This window comes from Mus caroli, chromosome 3 (genome assembly GCF_900094665.2).
Source record: "Mus caroli chromosome 3, CAROLI_EIJ_v1.1, whole genome shotgun sequence".
Lineage (NCBI taxonomy): Eukaryota > Metazoa > Chordata > Mammalia > Rodentia > Muridae > Mus > Mus caroli.
Window position 1 is genome coordinate 57,249,921 of NC_034572.1, and position 6,157 is coordinate 57,256,077.

The 6,157-nt window shown below is 35.5% G+C and overlaps 1 pseudogene; it reads right to left on the reverse strand.

The window, feature by feature from the left end:
- The window catches only part of LOC110291826, a 2,551-nt pseudogene extending 460 nt beyond the window's left edge, over positions 1-2,091 (reverse strand).
- Positions 2,092-6,157: the final 4,066 nt, after the last annotated feature.

A 6,157-nucleotide genomic window follows, 5' to 3' on the forward strand; every position in this document is an offset into this window, starting at 1 on the left:
TCTTCTTCTTCTTCTTCTTCTTCTTCTTCTTCTTCTTCTTCTTCTTCTTCTTCTTCTTCTTCTGTTATAAGTCTACAAAATATGTCTGCCTTGTCTTTTACTTCCATAACTTTGAAAAGTATACAATATATTTTCTGGTATAATATATTATGTAAGTCTCTTCTTAGTTTTTTCTCTCTCTTCTTCTTTTTCTCTTCTTCATATTTAGTTTTCAACCCTTTAAATATCTTGACATACTGAATTGATTCAAAGGACATAAAGTAATTTTCCACAATGTTTGCAATAAGAGACTTGATGTTTTCTTCTCTTATAAATTCAAATAGCCTAATAGAAGCTGAATCTAACATATTGTACTGAGTTCCATTATGCATGAAAACATTTACAACTGGTTCAAAAAGATTTTTTTCAATTATGTAAAACTTATAAGTTTTGTCTTTAAGGCCAGTCATTTTTCTCATAAACTGGATAGCACACAAAATCAGAAAAATGTTCTTTGAACTCAGCAGCACCAAGATTCTGCTGAGGAAATTGTGGCTCATAATATAATTTTTTTTGAGTGGTATTGAATACAAAGTATGAGTATTTCTAAAACTGCTTCAAGCAATTGTGCATTTTGATAATTATCAGGGCAGATGTTAGCCCTATTATCATCATTGATGCCAGCTTTTACTGTGGTAGACAAAATTGTTGCTACGAGATTACTCATGCAAAGTGTATCGAAGAAATTCAGAAATTTCCTTCTTTCACATCCCTTAGCTGTGACATGCATATTCTCTAAATTAAGAAGAAGATGAAGTACTGCTGTCAAAATCATGCCTTGGGAAAATTCAGGATCAGAGTCACAAATCATTTGTATGATCATTATATAAATGAGAAGGTCATCATTATCTTCACTGTCTCAGACTTCTTCCATTGCATATGCCTGGATTAGGGATGGACTATATTCTACTAGATAAGAAAATATTTCTAGAGCAGCTACTTGTGTTTGGTAATCATTTATGTGTACTACAACTTTCCGTGCACTCATGATTCCTAGGTTTATTAGTGTAATGAATTTTTCTTTTGAGAGTGTAATGTCTTAGCAAATGCACAGAATTTCTTGAAGAATAATAGCAATTCATGCCATATCTCATCACCTACACTGTTACCTTTTAATTGAGCAAGAACTTCAAGCAAAAATTTTTCATCTTTCTGCAGCATGGTAATTATTTCAGTTTTGTTCAAAAAAAAATCATAGTGGTAAGATCAGAAAGAAGATTCGCTTCAAATATGGATGAAGGGAACAAAATATCATGTGTAGGTCCGCTGTATTTTTTCCTAAGTTGGGGGTGTGTTATTGGTATAATTTCATTAAATTTCACATTTTGAGTCAAGAATTCCCTGTGCAATTTTGGCTGATCACAACCAGGTCCATATTCAAGGCATCCTACCACATCCATGATGAATTCATCAGAAAACAAAATGTTAAACAAATGTGTATTGGCTGGAAACAGGATTCCTGTAATGATGCTATTCAAATAGTGTAAGCCTTCCATGTTCTGATGCTTTTCACAAGTTTTGAACAAATGTAGCAGTTTTTTTTAATGTAACCTTCCTTTTCCAAGACCAGTGTCAGGCTTTCTTTCTTGCTTGGTGCTTCACTGACAAAAGTAAGGAAATCTGTAATGATTTCAAGTGTGTGGAGTTCAAAGCTTGACCTCTTAACTTGATTCTAGCTTGGTGGCAGATCTTCAAAACGTTACAGATCATCAGTAAGTTCTTGTGTGATTTCTACATTTAGATCTTTACCTTGAACATGGCAGATAACTTCCCATGTCTCTTCACAATCATTTGGTTCCTGGAAATGCATTGCCATACAATGGTCCTTAGCTTCAGACCAAATGATTACACCCCTTCATGTTTCTGATAGGACATGTTAGGATGTGCCTTGTACTCCATAATTGATGAGCCATCTGATTCTGAGTGAACAAGCAAACATACACCCTGAAGCTAGTCAATGCATTTGGATGAAATTTGTCCTGCACCTATGTTTTTCCACTTCTTGTCTTCCACCACGATGTAGACTTTTAGTGTATTAAGTTTGTCATCCATCTTGATCTCTGGACTTGTCTCACTAGAACACGTCCATGTGCAGACTTCAGCTTTTTGTCCTTTGAACAAAGGTAACTATCTCTCACTACCTTGGGCAGGAACGTTGCCACAATCAGTATTCTGAAAAAAATTATAAGAGATTACTGGGGGTTAAATGAATGGCAGAGGCTAAGAGAGCACCCAAAGTCATTATGATTACTGGCAAAGAAGGCCCTGATACTTCCCAATCCTCTGTTATTGAGCCTCAGCAACTACTTACCAACAAACCTCTCTCAGAAGCACTTCAGTGTCCAAGCCTGCCTTAGTTATAGCAGAAACTTTGATTCACCCAAGATTTTTCCTAAAAAAAATGTGCTTATTTAATGGATACTGTTAACAGGACCTGCCTCTCCTACCTCAAATTGGAAGCCTATTTGGAATATTTCCTAATTGGAAAATATTATATATGTTTTGTATAGCTTATTTTGTTTCTTAGAAGTATTTTCACTCATCAGAAGTGTGTCGCTTAGGCCCTTTAGCAAAAAGAAATTGAATTACCAATATTTTGTTCTACTCTACTCTTCAAACTCTGTCAATGAAAGACTGGGGATAATAAGCAAAAATCCATCATCTATAGACAAGATGCCATCCCCAGAATCAGAAATTTAATTGTGTTCTGCTACAAGACATACTCTTATACATCTTGTTCTCTGAATCATATTTCTACATATTCAGGAAAGATTTTTTTCCCTGAAGTGGAAAATGTCAGCTTTCTTCTGTTCAGCCAGAAATTTCAGTTTGTAAGTGGGTGAGACATTTCCTCAAATGTTTTCCTCTGCATAATCATAAATTTTGTTATTGAGAAGAACTGGGTCTTAGAGGAATGAAGTAATAGTTTGCTAAGACTGAGAAATGAATGTGTAAATTACTTCATCATATTCTTTTGTTTTTAATTATGGCATTATGGTGGGTTGAATTTGCTAATGGCGTTTCTGTGTGCCATCCTGGCATCAGAAGTCTAGTGCCCAACTCAAGCAGAGGCCCTCTACTCAACCACAGGCCACTCTGGCTAGGGTAACAGAAGGGAAATGGAAACCAAGAAGAAAATTGCCACTTAAAACCAAAAACCGAAAAATAAAATAAAGCCGGGAGTGGTGGTGCATGCCTTTAATCCCAGCACTCGGGAGGCAGAAGCAGGCAGATTTCTGAGTCTACAATGTGAGTTCCAGGACATCCAGGGCTATACAGAGAAACTCTGTCTTGAAAAACAATAAATAAATAAATAAATAAATAAATAAATAAATAAATAAATAAATAAATAGTAAAATAAATAAGTAAATAATAAATAAAATGAAACTTAACAAACAAAAAAAGCTAAAATTAAATTCAGAAATTGACACTTATATCAAGAATCACCACAAACCCAGATACCTAGATACCAGTGTAAAACACAATAGGCATTCAGGGCAGTAGGTCAACACCAGAGCCTAGCTATCTTACTATAGCAAACGCTCATTATTCCAATAGAGCAGAAGAACAAGAAGTATCATTAAAATCAACTTTATAAAGATGACAGAGGCCTTTAAAGAGAAAATAAAAAATTCCCTAAAACAAATCAAGGAAAACACAAACAAACAAATAAATAAGCAAGCAAGCAGAAGAAATGAATAAATTACTGAAATAAAATCCAGCAAAGCATAAATCATTGGAGGATATGAATAACTTTTTAAATATGTCCAAGTGAAAAACAAAGAGTTGAAGGAAGTGAATAAAACAATTCAAGATATGATAGTGAAAATAGAAGGAATAAAGAAAAAAAAAACACAACCAGGGAATTCTGGAAATGAAAACATCTAGGAAAACCAACAGGTGATGCAAGCATCTCCAACAGAATCCAATAGTTAGAAGATACAATAGTAGAAATAGATATGTAAAATAAAATGTTAAGTCTAAAAAAATCCTGACAGCAATCATCCAAGATATAAGGGATGTTATGAAGAGACCAATCCTAAGAATAATAGGAATAAAGGAAGGAGAAGATTCCCAGCTCAAAGGCCAAGAAAATATTTTTGACAAAGTCCTAGAAGAAAATTTTCCTAACATAAACTAGGAAATACCTATAAAGGTACAAGAAACTTACAGAACACCAAATAGATTGGACCAGAAAAGAGATTCTCTTCATCACATAATAAGCAAAACATCAAACATACAGATAAAAATAAATTATTATTAATACAAAGTAAGAGAAGAAGAATAAAATATGCAAGCCAAAAAAAGCAACTATCTTTCAAATACATACCCATTAGAATTAGACCAGAATATTCAAAGGGAATCTAAAGGCCATGAGGATATGGTGAGATGTCTTGGAGACTCTAAGAGACTACAGAAATTTTCCCAGACTGCCATACACAGCAAAAATTTAATCACTTTATATTGAGAAAACAAGATATTTCATTAAAAAAAATCTATCTACAAATCCAGTCCTACAGAAGGAACAAGAAATAAAACTCTTACTCAAAGAGGTTAACCACACCAAAGAAAATATAGGCAATAAATCATCTCACACTAGTAAAACCAAAACAAATGAAATATGAGCACAAACACACACACACACACACACACACACACACACACACACACACACACACACACACACAGAGAGAGAACCACCAAAAATAACAAGAAAAGCCAGAAATTTACATTGATATCTGTGAATATCAATGGATTCAATTCTCTAATAAAAAGACATGGATTAACAACAATGATCCACCTTTCTGTTGCATACAAGAAATAGACATTACATTAGAATAGAGGTTTAAAAAAGATTTTCCATTCAAATGGACCTAAGAAACAAATTTGTGTAGCCATTTTAATATATGAAAAATAGACTTAAAACCAAAGTTAATCAAAAGAGATTTCAAAGGCACTTTATATTCCTCATACAATAAAGCAGCCATGATTTTTTTCAAAAAATTGATAACACCATACTTCTGTAACCTTTTCTCCTATCTTCATCTGACCTGCAGATCCTGAACCATACAGGTAAGCCTTCCCCTCCCTCCCCCATCTTCCCTGCTTACTGAGTCCTCATGGGAAAGCCAAGTTACCCTGAGCGGCCATTATCACACAGGTACCTCCATTCTTCTGCCCGGTCTTAACAGACTTTCATCAGAACTGTAGTTCCTGATCCATACATACCAGTGACTCCTAAACCATACAGACTTGCATATTATGAACCTTACAGACCTGCTGATCTTGAACCATTCAGCCCAAGGATACCTATTAGAAGCCTGACATAAACAGGATGATAAAGGAGAACTCCAATCCTAATACCTACTGCAATGGCAATATCCAGGGACTAAAGCCATTAATATATCTAAAGGCCCTCAAAAGAACACAATAAACAAGAGCCAGAGCAAAATGACACCTTCAGAGCACAGCTACCCTTCCAAAGCAATCCCTGGATATCCCTACACAACTGAAGCACAAGACCTGAAATCCAGACTGATAAAGATGACATAGGCCTTTAAAGAGAAAATGAATAAATCCCTTGAAATACAGGAAAGTACAATCAAGTTAGAGGTCTTTTTATTTTCTTTTTTATTAGGTATTTTTTATTTACATTTCAAATTTTATCCCTTTTCCACATATACCCTCCGAAAACCCCCTATCCCATCCCCCCTCCCCGTATTTACTAACCCACACACACCCACTTCTTTGTCCTGGCATTCCCTTACACTGGAACATCAAGCCTTCACAAGACCAAGGGCCTCTCCTCTCATTGATGTCCTACAAAGCCATCCTCTGCTACATATTTGGCTGAAGCCTTGAGTCCCTCCTTGTATACTCTTTGGTTGATGGTTTAATCCCTTGGAGCTCTGGGCATACTGGTTAATTTATATTGCTGTTCCTCCTATGGGGCTGCAAACTCCTTAAGCTCCTTGGGTCCTTTCTCTAGCTCCTCCATTGGGGACAATGTTCTTAGTCCAATGGATGTTTGTGAGCCTCCACTTCTGTGTTTGTCAGGCACTGGCAAAGCCTCTCAGGACACAGACATATCAGGCTCCTGTCAGCAAGTACTTGTTGG